The 15,327-nt window shown below is 41.1% G+C and overlaps 5 non-coding genes across 5 annotated transcripts; 4 read left to right on the forward strand and 1 right to left on the reverse strand.

The window, feature by feature from the left end:
• Positions 1 to 4,034: 4,034 nt before the first annotated feature.
• TRNAN-AUU (transfer RNA asparagine (anticodon AUU)) lies at positions 4,035 to 4,108 on the reverse strand. The gene has a single exon. It is a non-coding gene; the product is annotated as a tRNA-Asn (tRNA).
• A 3,898-nt stretch (positions 4,109 to 8,006) lies between these two features.
• Positions 8,007 to 8,169, forward strand: LOC135043846 (U1 spliceosomal RNA). Its single transcript, XR_010236641.1, has one exon. It is a non-coding gene; the product is annotated as a U1 spliceosomal RNA (small nuclear RNA).
• Positions 8,170 to 8,844: 675 nt separating this feature from the next.
• LOC135043814 (U1 spliceosomal RNA) lies at positions 8,845 to 9,008 on the forward strand. Its single transcript, XR_010236611.1, has one exon. It is a non-coding gene; the product is annotated as a U1 spliceosomal RNA (small nuclear RNA).
• Positions 9,009 to 9,160: 152 nt separating this feature from the next.
• LOC135043847 (U1 spliceosomal RNA) lies at positions 9,161 to 9,323 on the forward strand. Its single transcript, XR_010236642.1, has one exon. It is a non-coding gene; the product is annotated as a U1 spliceosomal RNA (small nuclear RNA).
• Positions 9,324 to 11,288: 1,965 nt separating this feature from the next.
• On the forward strand, positions 11,289 to 11,452 carry LOC135043820 (U1 spliceosomal RNA). The gene has a single exon (XR_010236617.1). It is a non-coding gene; the product is annotated as a U1 spliceosomal RNA (small nuclear RNA).
• Positions 11,453 to 15,327: the final 3,875 nt, after the last annotated feature.

A 15,327-nucleotide genomic window follows, 5' to 3' on the forward strand; every position in this document is an offset into this window, starting at 1 on the left:
CTACAGACCTCTTCCTTTTCCTTCCTCTACCTGCAAAGAAAGGGGAATCTAAACTTCTTGCATATCTATTGGGCCAAAATGACTGCGGTAGATAATGATGCGTCTTCATCCGTTGACAGGGAACATAGGGCAAGAAGGTTGACTTACCATTGAAATGAGGATGCATCTTGCTGCCTTTCCAATGAAGCAAGTTTAATTTAGTAATAGGTGAAAAACCATCCTTACAAAGGTGTTAATCAGAGACTTGGCTTTGTGGACACTTTTCAGAGAACAAATTTGTTAGCATAAAAATAAAGCCAGAAAATGAAGAGCTGTTTAATCACTCAATTGGATTTTTCTGCCAGCATATTTTTTTTCTCTGCAACCCACTGCTAAATTGTGCTTCCTAGCTGTTTTTATAAAATCACTGAATCAAATCTAACTCTGATTACATCAGAGAAGGCCAGGTACCCTACACCATAAGAGGGGGTTTGAAATTTTGACTTGTCTACTTAAAGATCACCAAAATCTGATAACAAGGTCAATTAGGTCCCTGGGTGGGATTGAACCACCAACCTTATGGTTAATAGCCGTACATACTAACTGATTGCGCCACAGAGACACTTTGCAAAAGTTCATACTGACAAAGGCTAATAAGCATTCATCTAAAACGTTTCCTAGAAAAACTTTAAAAAGTCAATAATCTGGAGAGTTTTTGTAAGATGTTTCTTCCATCAACCAACGAAGAAACACATTGGTACTTTCCCATGATGAGTGAGTGCTTCAGGATCTCTTGCACTTACATGTGCAGCAGAGTACTGCAATGGAAGCATGCTGGGCCCATAACCCAGAGGTAGGCAGATTGAAACTATCCTCTGCTATATGCATTTTTTTTTGTTAATTAAAGTAATCCAAAACTGGGATTGATATTTTGTCTCTTTTATTTTTACTTAAAGTACAATAACTTTTACCATTTTAATTTGTTTTAATAGAATATCGACAGTATTGTTTTCTTTCAAAAATCCACTTCATTTTCTGTACCCTATTATTAAAATGGTAATTGACAAAAACAAACTACATTGTCACCAGAAGAGCAATACAAAATGTACAAGTGATATATTAAAATCATCTTTCCAGCTTGAATTTCAATGATGCATTGGGTCAACAATTTTGTGAGAAACATCTTCACCCTTAAATAAAGATTTTCTTAATTCCTTACCTGTGTGCTAATTAGATATCACCTTGTTTTCACATTAAACAGACTTCCACATGAGAAAGCAGCAAGGATGCAGTGGCGTTAATGTTTCCTGGTGTCAACCTGTATTATTTCAGTAGACATTGAAATGAGGATACATCTTGCTGCCTTTCCAATGAAGCAAGTTTAATTTAGTAATAGGTGAAAAACCATCCCTACAAAGGTGTTAATCAGAGACTTGGCTTTGTGGACACTTTTCAGAGAACAAATTTGTTAGCATAAAAATAAAGCCAGAAAATGAAGAGCTGTTTAATCACGCAATTTGATTTTTTTGCCAGCATATTTCTTTTTCTCTGCAACCCACTGCTAAATTGTGCTTCCTAGATGTTTTTATAAAATCACTGAATCAAATCTAACTCTGATTACATCAGAGAAGGCCAGGTACCCTACACCATAACAGGGGGTATGAAATTTGACTTGTCTACTTAAAGATCACCAAAATCTGATAACAAGGTCAATTACGTCCCTGGGTGGGATTGAACCACCAACCTTTTGGTTAATAGCTGTACACACTAACTGATTGCGCCACAGAGACACTTTGCAAAAGTCCATACTGACAATTGCTAATAAGCATTCATCTAAAACGATTCCTAGAAAAACTTAAAAAAGTCAATAATCTGGAGAGTTTTTGTAAGATGTTTCTTCTATCAACCAACGAAGAAACACATTGGTACTTTCCCATGATGAGTGAGTGCTTCAGGATCTCTTGCACTTACATGTGCAGCAGAGTACAGCAATGGAAGCATGCTGGGCCTATAACCCAGAGGTAGGCAGATTGAAACTATCCTCTGCTATATGCATTTTTTTGTTTGTTAATTAAAGTAATCCAAAACTGGGATTGATATTTTGGCTCTTTTATTTTTACTTAAAGTACAATAACTTTTACCATTTTAATTTGTTTTAATAGTATATTGACAGTATTGTTTTCTTTCAAAAATCCACTTAATTTTCTTTACCCTATTATTAAAATGGTAATTGACAAAAACAAACTACATTGTCACCAGAAGAGCAATACAAAATGTACAAGTGATATATTAAAATCATCTTTCCAGCTTGAATTTCAATGATGCATTGGGGCAACGATTTTGTGAGAAACATCTTCACCCTTTAATAAAGATTTTCTTAATTCCTTACCTGTGTGCTAATTAGATATCACCTTGTTTTCACATTAAACAGACTTCCACATGAGAAAGCAGCAAGGATGCAGTGGCGTTAATGTTTCCTGGTGTCAACCTGTATTATTTCAGTAGACATTGAAATGAGGATGCATCTTGCTGCCTTTCCAATGAAGCAAGTTTAATTTAGTAATAGGTGAAAAACCATCCTTACAAAGGTGTTAATCAGAGACTTGGCTTTGTGGACACTTTTCAGAGAACAAATTTGTTAGCATAAAAATAAAGCCAGAAAATAAAGAGCTGTTTAATCACTCAATTGGATTTTTCTGCCTGCATATTTTTTTTCTCTGCAAACCACTGCTAAATTGTGCTTCCTAGCTGTTTTTATAAAATCACTGAATCAAATCTAACTCTGATTACATCAGAGAAGGCCAGGTACCCTACACCATAACAGGGGGTTTGAAATTTTGACTTGTCTACTTAAAGATCACCAAAATCTGATAACAAGGTCAATTAGGTACCTGGGTGGGATTGAACCACCAACCTTTTGGTTAATAGCCGTACATACTAACTGATTGCGCCACAGAGACACTTTGTAAAAGTATATACTGACAAAGGCTAATAAGCATTCATCTAAAACGTTTCCTAGAAAAACTTTAAAAAGTCAATAATCTGGAGAGTTTTTGTAAGATGTTTCTTCCATCAACCAACGAAGAAACACATTGGTACTTTCCCATGATGAGTGAGTGCTTCAGGATCTCTTGCACTTACATGTGCAGCAGAGTACAGCAATGGAAGCATGCTGGGCCCATAACCCAGAGGTAGGCAGATTGAAACTATCTTCTGCTATATGCATTTTTTTTGTTAATTAAAGAAATCCAAAACTGGGATTGATATTTTGGCTCTTTTATTTTTACTTAAAGTACAACAACTTTTACCATTTTAATTTGTTTTAATAGTATATTGACAGTATTGGTTTCTTTCAAAAATCCACTTCATTTTCTTTACCCTATTATTAAAATGGTAATTGACAAAAACAAACTACATTGTCACCAGAAGAGCAATACAAAATGTACAAGTGATATATTAAAATCATATTTCCAGCTTGAATTTCAATGATGCATTGGGGCAACGATTTTGTGAGAAACATCTTCACCCTTAAATAAAGATTTTCTTAATTCCTTACCTGTGTGCTAATTAGATATCACCTTGTTTTCATATTAAACAGACTTCCACATGAGAAAGCAGCAAGGATGCAGTGGCGTTAATGTTTCCTGGTGTCAACTTGTATTATTTCAGTAGACATTGAAATGAGGATGCATCTTGCTGCCTTTCCAATTAAGCAAGTTTAATTTAGTAATAGGTGAAAAACCATCCTTACAAAGGTGTTAATCAGAGACTTGGCTTTGTGGACACTTTTCAGAGAACAAATTTGTTAGCATAAAAATAAAGCCAGAAAATGAAGAGCTGTTTAATCACTCGATTGGATTTTTCTGCCAGCATATTTTTTTTCTCTGCAACCCACTGCTAAATTGTGCTTCCTAGCTGTTTTTTTATAAAATCACTGAATCAAATCTAACTCTGATTACATCAGAGAAGGCCATGTACCCTACACCATAAGAGGGGGTTTGAAATTTTGACTTGTCTACTTAAATATCACCAAAATCTGATCACAAGTTTAATTACGTCCCTAGGTGGGATTGAACCACCAACCTTTCGGTTAATAGCCGAACACACTAACCGATTGCGCCACAGAGACACTTTGCAAAAAGTGCATACTGACAAAGGTTAATAAGCATACATCTAGAACGTTTCCTAGAAAAACATAAAAAAATCAATAATCTGGAGAGTTTTTGTAAGATGTTTCTTCCATCAACCAACGAATAAACACATTGGTACTTTCCCATGATGAGTGAGTGCTTCAGGATCTCTTGCACTTACATGTGCAGCAGAGTACTGCAATGGAAGCATGCTGGACCCATAACCCAGAGGTAGGCAGATTGAAACTATCCTTTGCTATATGCATTTTTTTTGTTAATTTAAGTAATCAAAACTGGGATTGATATTTTTGCTCTTTTATTTTTACTTAAAGTACAATAACTTTTACCATTTTAATTTGTTTTAATAGTATATTGACAGTATAGTTTTCTTTCAAAAATCCACTTAATTTTCTTTACCCTGTTATTAAAATGGTAATTGACAAAAAAAACTACATTGTCACCAGAAGAGCAATACAAAATGTACAAGTGATATATTAAAATCATCTTTCCAGCTTGAATTTCAATGATGCATTGGGGCAACAATTTTGTGAGAAACATCTTCACCCTTAAATAAAGATTTTCGTAATTCCTTACCTGTGTGCTAATTAGATATCACCTTGTTTTCACATTAAACAGACTTCCACATGAGAAAGCAGCAAGGATGCAGTGGCGTTAATGTTTCCTGGTGTCAACCTGTATTATTTCAGTAGACATTGAAATGAGGATGCATCTTGCTGCCTTTCCAATGAAGCAAGTTTAATTTAGTAATAGGTGAAAAACCATCCCTACAAAGGTGTTAATCAGAGACTTGGCTTTGTGGACACTTTTCAGAGAACAAATTTGTTAGCATAAAAATTAAGCAAGAAAATTAAGAGCTGTTAAATCAAGCAATTTGATTTTTTTGCAAGCATATTTCTTTTTCTCTGCAACCCACTGCTAAATTGTGCTTCCTAGATGTTTTTATAAAATCACTGAATCAAATCTAACTCTGATTACATCAGAGAAGGCCAGGTACCCTACACAATAAGAGGGGGTTTGAAATTTTGACTTGTCTACTTAAATATCACCAAAATCTGATGACAAGGTCAATTACGTCCCTGGGTGGGATTGAACCACCAACCTTTTGGTTAAAAGCCGTACACACTAACTGATTGTGCCACAGAGACACTTTGCAAAAGTACATACTGACAAAGGCTAATAAGCATTCATCTAAAACGTTTCCTAGAAAAACTTAATAAAGTCAATAATCTGGAGAGTTTTTGTAAGATGTTTCTTCTATCAACCAACGAAGAAACACATTGGTACTTTCCCATGATGAGTGAGTGCTTCAGGATCTCTTGCACTTACATGTGCAGCAGAGTACAGCAATGGAAGCATGCTGGGCCCATAACCCAGAGGTAGGCAGATTGAAACTATCCTCTGCTATATGCATTTTTTTGTTTGTTAATTAAAGTAATCCAAAACTGGGATTGATATTTTGGCTCTTTTATTTTTACTTAAAGTACAATAACTTTTACCATTTTAATTTGTTTTAATAGTATATTGACAGTATTGTTTTCTTTCAAAAATCCACTTAATTTTCTTTACACTATTATTAAAATGGTAATTGACAAAAACAAACTACATTGTCACCAGAAGAGCAATACAAAATGTACAAGTGATATATTAAAATCATCTTTCCAGCTTGAATTTCAATGATGCATTGGGGCAACGATTTTGTGAGAAACATCTTCACCCTTAAATAAAGATTTTCTTAATTCCTTACCTGTGTGCTAATTAGATATCACCTTGTTTTCACATTAAACAGACTTCCACATGAGAAAGCAGCAAGGATGCAGTGGCGTTAATGTTTCCTGGTGTCAACCTGTATTATTTCAGTAGACATTGAAATGAGGATGCATCTTGCTGCCTTTCCAATGAAGCAAGTTTAATTTAGTAATAGGTGAAAAACCATCCTTACAAAGGTGTTAATCAGAGACTTGGCTTTGTGGACACTTTTCAGAGAACAAATTTGTTAGCATAAAAATAAAGCCAGAAAATAAAGAGCTGTTTAATCACTCAATTGGATTTTTCTGCCAGCATATTTTTTTTCTCTGCTACCCACTGCTAAATTGTGCTTCCTAGCTTTTTTTATAAAATCACTGAATCAAATCTAACTCTGATTACATCAGAGAAGGCCAGGTACCCTACACAATAACAGGGGGTATGAAATTTGACTTGTCTACTTAAAGATCACAAAAATCTGATAACAAGGTCAATTACGTCCCTGGGTGGGATTGAACCACTAACCTTTTGGTTAATAGCCGTACATACTAACTGATTGCGCCACAGAGACACTTTGCAAAAGTACATACTGACAAATGCTAATAAGCATTCATCTAAAACGTTTCCTAGAAAAACTTAAAAAAGTCAATAATCTGGAGAGTTTTTGTAAGATGTTTCTTCTATCAACCAACGAAGAAACACATTGGTACTTTCCCATGATGAGTGAGTGCTTCAGGATCTCTTGCACTTACATGTGCAGCAGAGTACAGCAATGGAAGCATGCTGGGCCCATAACCCAGAGGTAGGCAGATTGAAACTATCCTCTGCTATATGCATTTTTTTTTGTTAATTAAAGTAATCCAAAACTGGGATTGATATTTTGTCTCTTTTATTTTTACTTAAAGTACAATAACTTTTACCATTTTAATTTGTTTTAATAGTATATTGACAGTATTGTTTTCTTTCAAAAATCCACTTAATTTTCTTTACCCTATTATTAAAATGGTAATTGACAAAAACAAACTACATTGTCACCAGAAGAGCAATACAAAATGTACAAGTGATATATTAAAATCATCTTTCCAGCTTGAATTTCAACGATGCATTGGGGCAACGATTTTGTGAGAAACATCTTCACCCTTAAATAAAGATTTTCTTAATTCCTTACCTGTGTGCTAATTAGATATCACCAAACAAGGCTTCACCTTCATAGGGAAGAGACTCCCTTTCTTCTTGGAGTCAGCATCAGCATTCTCTTGGTGAATCCACAATGCCCTCCTATCCGACACTGCCATGAAATTGGCCCGTGAACTCAAGAGTCCTATATCCCTTGCAGTCTCACGTAAGTATGCTGCAGTGTCCTTGATATGATACAACGTAAGGAGTATCCCATCTCTCCAGGGTATCTATATCGGATGACAAGGTATTCGACCAATTCTTGAATACTACTACTCACCCATGCACATGTATTTGTATTCTGTCCGCGGCGGGAAATGAATAAACAACCAGAATCCTTTTGGGGATTTGAAACCATTTTGTCGAGCTGGCCCAGACTTTCTCAAACAGAGATGGAGGAACGTTACATCAGCTTTCATTATATATCTATATATACATACATATAGACCCCTTTGTCAGGAACAGCAGGGTCTTCAGTGATTTTAATATGTCCATAATATCCACAATCATGTACTGAATGCTCCTTGCCAATATTGGATCTAATCAGGAAACTTATGGTCGACATAAGTATCAGTATCCGTGTCAGTATCAGTGTGTAGTAACTGGGCAAAATAACATTTTTGCGACCCAGCGGGGCCTGAGGGAAAAGAAACATAGCCATGAATATCACATCTATTCTCTACGTCTGTGTCTGGGACACAGATTTATCCAACCTTACTCTGATATTACTGAAACATTTACCCAGTCAGTTATCGGTGGTGCCAACAGGGCCACCATCATATGTCTGCATTCCTAATATAGTTTCCTCTTGGGAAAAACAGGTCAGATTTCTTTGTCTCAGATCTTCCTCTAGCCTTGTTCTTCTTTTGAGAGTTCCCTTGTGCTGCCTCAGTTGGATCTCCTTCACTTGACAGGGGGGTGCCCGAGCAGCGACCCTCCCCAGCTCTAGCCCAACTCCTACTTACGTGCCAAGTGAGATACTATGATCAGGAAGGTGCTTCTCCCAGGGCAAGGCTCACCCATTGCACTCTGGGTGTGCTGCTCCTGCGATTTCCCCAAATGTGGGACACTTGACTGCATAATTTGTGTTTCCACTGGTCTGCTTTCATATAATTCAGATCTCTTTGTCTCAGGTCTCTCTCCAGCCTAGTTTGCTGTCTGTTTCCACTTCTTTTTTTTTTGAGCCCCTCCCTTCTATACCCTTGTGCACTATCCTGACTTCTCCTCCTGTCTGCTTACTTTGTGCCTTCCAACGCACAATGCGAACTACAGGTAGTGCTGCAGTGCCCACACCCTTTTACTTGCCTTACAGAGCAGCTCTGGAGCTGTTACAGTGCCCAGCTGCTGCAAGAAATCAGCTTGAATGCTTCAGGGGCTGGGGCATAGCCAACATGAGCCCCACACCGAAGGAGGGTGGAGGTGTTTAATGCGAACTAGGGGTCATCCAAGCGCCGCAAAAGGCCGCCATGCCCTGCACGCCCCTTTTCTCTTTTCATATGCAGATGAGGGTTGAAGCCAACTTTGACCCACTGCTTGGATGACATCACCGTATGCAAATCCATCTGCTGCAGGCCTTCCCCCAGGAATGCTTGTACTAGTTGTTGCATTTGGTTTGTTGTTTGGGGGTGCTTCAGTATTAGGCAGCCTTCTGCCCTCCCATGTTCATCTGAAAATATGTGTTCTCCCTGCAGTTGTTGTCCCCAGATGAGAGTTCCCTTGTGCTGCCTCAGTTGAATCTCCTTTACTTGACAGAGATGTGCCTGAGCAGCGGCCCTCCCCAGCTCTATCCCAAATCATACTTATTTTGCATAGGAGATACCATGGTCATGAAGATTGTTCTCCCAGGGTGAGGTTCATTCATTGCATTCTGAGTATGCTAACCCCTGTGATTTCCCCAAATGTGGGAAACTCGACTGCATTATTTGTGGTAGTGGGGGACTGTGTTTGTGCTTTCCTCTGGTCAGCTCTGGTAAAAGTCAGATTTCTTTGTCTCAGATCTTCCTCTAGCCTTGTTCTTCTTTCGAGAGTTCCCTTGTGCTGCCTCAGTTGGATCTCCTTCATTTGACAGGGGGGTGCCCGAGCAGCGACCCTCCCCAGCTCTAGCCCAACTCCTACTTACCTGCCAGGTGAGATACTATGATCATGAAGGTGCTTCTCCCAGGGCAAGACTCACCCATTGCACTCTGGGTGTGCTGCCCCTGTGATTTCCCCAAATGTGGGAAACTTGGCTGCATAATTTGTGTTTCCACTGGTCGGCTTTCATATAATTCAGATTTCTTTGTCTTAGGTCTCTCTCCAGCCTAGTTTGCTGTCTGCTGGCATACTCTCTCTCTGTCTCTCCAAAGGGCCTTGTGGGGAAACTGTCTTCAGAAAAAGCATTCCCTGTGTGTGTAGTGTGTCGGTACACGTGTGTCGACATGTCTGAGGAAGAAGGCTATATTAGAGAGGAGCGGGAGCAAATGAACGTGGTGTCTCCGCCGACACCTGATTGGATGGATATGTGGAATGTTTAAAATGCTAGTGTAAACTCATTGCACAAAAGATTAGACAAGGCAGAAGCTTTGGGACAGTCAGGGTCTCAACCAATGCCTAATCCTATGTCGCAGGGACTGTCAGGGTCTCATAAGCGCCCACTATCCAGATTGTTGACACAGATACCGACACGGATTCTGACTCCAGTGTCGATTACGATGATGCAAAGTTACAGCCAAAATTGGCAAAATACATTTGATATATGATTATGGCAATAAAAGATGTTTTGCACATCACAGAGGAGCCCCCTATCCCTGACAAGAGGGTACATATGTACAAGGGAAAGAAGCCTGAGGTAACCTTTCCCCCCTCACACGAGCTGAACGAGTTATGTGAAAAAGCTTGGGAATCTCCTGCAGATTTCCAAAAGGATTCCCCTTTCCCATCAACGGATAGGTTACGATGGGAATCCTCCCCTTGGGTGGACAAAGCATTAACACGCTTATCCAAGAAGGTAGCCCTCCCGTCCCAGGATACGGCTACCCTCAAAGAGTCTGCTGACCGCAAACAGGAGATTACCCTGAAGTCCATTTATACACATTCAGGTACCTTACTCAGACCGGCAATTGCGTCGGCCTGGGTGTGTAGTGCTGTAGCGGCATGGACGGATACCCTAGATAAAGCTACTATTTTATTGCCCCTGGGGCATATAAGAGATGCTGTCCTATATATGTGTGTATGCAAACTACAGGTGGTGCTGCAGGGCTCACACCCTTTTACTTGTCTTGTAGAGCAACTCTGGAGCTGTTACTGGGTCCAGCTGCTGCAAGAAATCAGCTTGAATGCTTCAGGGGCTTGGGCATGGCCAACATGAGCCCCACACTGATGGGGGTGTATAAAGCGATCTAGGGGTCATCCAAGCGCAACCCCACAAAGGCCGCCATGCCCTGCGTGACCATTTTCTCTTTTCATATGCAGACGAGGGTTGCAGCCAACTATGCCCATTGCTTGGATGACATCACCGTATGCAAATCCGTCTGCTGCAGACCTTTCCCCAGGAATGCTTGTACTAGTTGTTGCATATGGTTTGATGTTTGAGGGTGCTTCAGTATTAGGCAGCCTTCCGCCCTCTCATGTTCATCTGAAAATATGTGGTCTCCCTGCAGTTCCCTTGTGCTTCCTCAGTTGAATCTCCTTAACTTGACGGGTGTGTGCCCGAGCAGCCGCCCTCCACAGCCCTATCCCAGCACATGCTTTTCTTGCGTATGAGATCTCTTGATCATGAAGATAGTTCTCACAGGGTGAGGTTCATCCATTACATTTTAAAGTAGGAAGGTACAAATTACATATTCAAATTACATATATGTGCTGGATTCAAATGTTTTCCCCCCTTCCTTTCTCAATTGTGCCCATCAGCAGCTATTCTAATGTTGCTGCCAATGGGTGTGACACATTCATTTCTTCTGTGGGGTACACTGGACTCCACAAGGATTCACATTGGGGTGTAGAGTAGGATCTTGATCTGAGGCACCAACAGGCTCAAAGCTTTTGACTGTTCCCAAGATGCTCAGCGCCCCCTCCTCTATAACCTCGCTTCCATGAACAGGGAGCTCAGTTTGTAGTTGGTGCCTTCAGTAGCAGGCCACTTAAGAGGGGGCTGCCTCAGGCAGCCTATTCTTAGCTATTAATTTTGACAAGAAAAGAAGAACTTTTATTTATAAGAATCTACAAGGGCTGCAGCGGCCCTCCCCAGCCCTATCCCAAATCATACTTATTTTGCATAGGAGATACCATGGTCATGAAGATTGTTCTCCCAGGGTGAGGTTCATTCATTGCATTCTGGGTATGCTGACCCCTGTGATTTCCCCAAATGTGGGAAACTCAACTGCATTATTTGTGGTAGTGGGGGACTGTGTTTGTGCTTTCTTCTGGTCAACTCCCCCCTCTTCCTGCTGTGTTCGGCCACCCCCTACCCCCTCCCCTCCCTGCCGTGTGTCCGGTCACCCTCCCCTCTCTGCTGTGTGTCCAGCCACCCCCCCCCCCTCTCAGCTGTGTGTCCGGCCACCCCCCCCAGACACGCAGCGCCTGACACACACAGACATGCAACGCCTGACACGCATACGCATATGCAGCGCTGGACGCACACGCACACAGCACCTGACACACACACACACACACACACAGCACCTGACACACACGCACACACACAGCACCTGACACACACACACACAGCACCTGACACTCACACGGACCTGACACACGCGCACACACTCACACGCAGCACCTGACACACGCACACACAGACGCAGCACCTGACACTCACACGGACCTGACACACACGCACACACTCACACGCGGCGCCTGACGCACATAGACACGCGGCGCCTGACGCACATAGACACGCGGCGCCTGACGCACACGCGGCGCCTGACGCACACGTGGCGCCTGACAGACACGCGGCGCCTGACACACACGCACAGGCAGCGCCTGGCACACACGCACAGGCAGCGCCTGACACACACGCAGCGCCTGACACACACAGACACGCAGCGCCTGACACACACAGACACGCAGCGCCTAACGCACAGGCAGCGCCTGACACACGCAGCGCCTGACACACGCAGCGCCTGACACACGCAGCGCCTGACACACGCAGCGCCTGACACACACACGCACCTGACACTCACATGCTCCTGACACACGAAGCATGATGGCCTAACAGGAGGCTTTAAAATTTTCTTTCTAGTGACCTTCGTTTGGGAGAAAAATGCAAAGGTACAAGACAGCTTTTCCTTGCCAATATCTCTCTTTTGCAAAGAGCTGCGCATTGGAAAATTCAGGGCTATGTCGTGTAGATGATGGCCTAACAGGAGGCTTTAAAATTATCTTTCTAGTGTCCTTCGTTTGGGAGAAAAATGCAAAGGTACAAGACAGCTTTTCCTTGCCAATATCTCTCTTTTGCAAAGAGCTGCGCATTGGAAAATTCAGGGCTATGTCGTGTAGATGATGGCCTAACAGGAGGCTTTAAAATTATCTTTCTAGTGTCCTTCGTTTGGGAGAAAAATGCAAAGGTACAAGACAGCTTTTCCTTGCCAATATCTCTCTTTTGCAAAGAGCTGCGCATTGGAAAATTCAGGGCTATGTCGTGTAGATGATGGCCTAACAGGAGGCTTTAAAATTTTCTTTCTAGTGTCCTTCGTTTGGGAGAAAAATGCAAAGGTACAAGACAGCTTTTCCTTGCCAATATCTCTCTTTTGCAAAGAGCTGCGCATTGGAAAATTCAGGGCTATGTCGTGTAGATGATGGCCTATCAGGAGGCTTTAACATTTTCTTTCTAGTGTCCTTCGTTTGGGAGAAAAATGCAAAGGTACAAGACAGCTTTTCCTTGCCAATATCTCTCTTTTGCAAAGAGCTGCGCATTGGAAAATTCAGGGCTATGTCGTGTAGATGATGGCCTAACAGGAGGCTTTAAAATTTTCTTTCTAGTGTCCTTCGTTTGGGAGAAAAATGCAAAGGTACAAGACAACTTTTCCTTGCCAATATCTCTCTTTTGCAAAGAGCTGCGCATTGGAAAATTCAGGGCTATGTCGTGTAGATGATGGCCTAACAGGAGGCTTTAAAATTTTCTTTCTAGTGACCTTCGTTTGGGAGAAAAATGCAAAGGTACAAGACAGCTTTTCCTTGCCAATATCTCTCTTTTGCAAAGAGCTGCGCATTGGAAAATTCAGGGCTATGTCGTGTAGATGATGGCCTAACAGGAGGCTTTAAAATTATCTTTCTAGTGTCCTTCGTTTGGGAGAAAAATGCAAAGGTACAAGACAGCTTTTCCTTGCCAATATCTCTCTTTTGCAAAGAGCTGCGCATTGGAAAATTCAGGGCTATGTCGTGTAGATGATGGCCTAACAGGAGGCTTTAAAATTATCTTTCTAGTGTCCTTCGTTTGGGAGAAAAATGCAAAGGTACAAGACAGCTTTTCCTTGCCAATATCTCTCTTTTGCAAAGAGCTGCGCATTGGAAAATTCAGGGCTATGTCGTGTAGATGATGGCCTAACAGGAGGCTTTAAAATTTTCTTTCTAGTGTCCTTCGTTTGGGAGAAAAATGCAAAGGTACAAGACAGCTTTTCCTTGCCAATATCTCTCTTTTGCAAAGAGCTGGGCATTGGAAAATTCAGGGCTATACCGTGTAGATGAAGCACTAACAGGAGGCTTTAAAATTTTCTTTCTAGTGTCCTTCGTTTGGGAGAAAAATGCAAAGGTACAAGACAGCTTTTCCTTGCCAATATCTCTCTTTTGCAAAGAGCTGCGCATTGGAAAATTCAGGGCTATGCCGTGTAGATGATGGCCTAACAGGAGGCTTAAAAATTTTCTTTCTAGTGTCCTTCGTTTGGGAGAAAAATGCAAAGGTACAAGACAGCTTTTCCTTGCCAATATCTCTCTTTTGCAAAGAGCTGCGCATTGGAAAATTCAGGGCTATGTCGTGTAGATGATGGCCTAACAGGAGGCTTTAAAATTTTCTTTCTAGTGACCTTCGTTTGGGAGAAAAATGCAAAGGTACAAGACAGCTTTTCCTTGCCAATATCTCTCTTTTGCAAAGAGCTGCGCATTGGAAAATTCAGGGCTATGTCGTGTAGATGATGGCCTAACAGGAGGCTTTAAAATTTTCTTTCTAGTGTCCTTCGTTTGGGAGAAAAATGCAAAGGTACAAGACAGCTTTTCCTTGCCAATATCTTTCTTTTGCAAAGAGCTGCGCATTGGAAAATTCAGGGCTATGTCGTGTAGATGATGGCCTAACAGTAGGCTTTAAAATTATCTTTCTAGTGTCCTTCGTTTGGGAGAAAAATGCAAAGGTACAAGACAGCTTTTCCTTGCCAATATCTCTCTTTTGCAAAGAGCTGCGCATTGGAAAATTCAGGGCTATACCGTGTAGATGAAGCACTATCAGGAGGCTTTAAAATTTTCATTCTAGTGTCCTTCGTTTGGGAGAAAAATGCAAAGGTACAAGACAGCTTTTCCTTGCCAATATCTCTCCTTTGCAAAGAGCTGCGCATTGGAAAATTCAGGGCTATGCCGTGTAGATGATGGCCTAACAGGAAGCTTTAAAATTTTCTTTCTAGTGTCCTTCGTTTGGGAGAAAAATGCAAAGGTACAAGACAGCTTTTCCTTGCCAATATCTCTCTTTTGCAAAGAGCTGTGCATTGGAAAATTCAGGGCTATGTCGTGTAGATGATTGCCTAACAGGAGGCTTTAAAATTATCTTTCTAGTGTCCTTCGTTTGGGAGAAAAATGCAAAGGTACAAGACAGCTTTTCCTTGCCAATATCTCTCTTTTGCAAAGAGCTGCGCATTGTAAAAATCAGGGCTATGTCGTGTAGATGATGGCCTAACAGGAGGCTTTAAAATTATCTTTCTAGTGTCCTTCGTTTGGGAGAAAAATGCAAAGGTACAAGACAGCTTTTCCTTGCCAATATCTCTCTTTTGCAAAGAGCTACGCATTGGAAAATTCAGGGCTATGTCTTGTAGATGATGGCCTAACAGTAGGCTTTAAAATTTTCTTTCTAGTGTCCTTCGTTTGGGAGAAAAATGCAAAGGTACAAGACAGCTTTTCCTTGCCAATATCTCTCTTTTGCAAAGAGCTACGCATTGGAAAATTCAGGGCTATGTCTTGTAGATGATGGCCTAACAGTAGGCTTTAAAATTTTCTTTCTAGTGTCCTTCTTTTGGGAGAAAAATGCAAAGGTACAAGACAGCTTTTCCTTGCCAATATCTCTCTTTTGCAAAGAGCTGCGCATTGGAAAATTCAGGGCTAT

This window comes from Pseudophryne corroboree, unplaced genomic scaffold, assembly GCF_028390025.1.
Source record: "Pseudophryne corroboree isolate aPseCor3 unplaced genomic scaffold, aPseCor3.hap2 scaffold_883, whole genome shotgun sequence".
In the NCBI taxonomy this organism is placed as follows: domain Eukaryota; kingdom Metazoa; phylum Chordata; class Amphibia; order Anura; family Myobatrachidae; genus Pseudophryne; species Pseudophryne corroboree.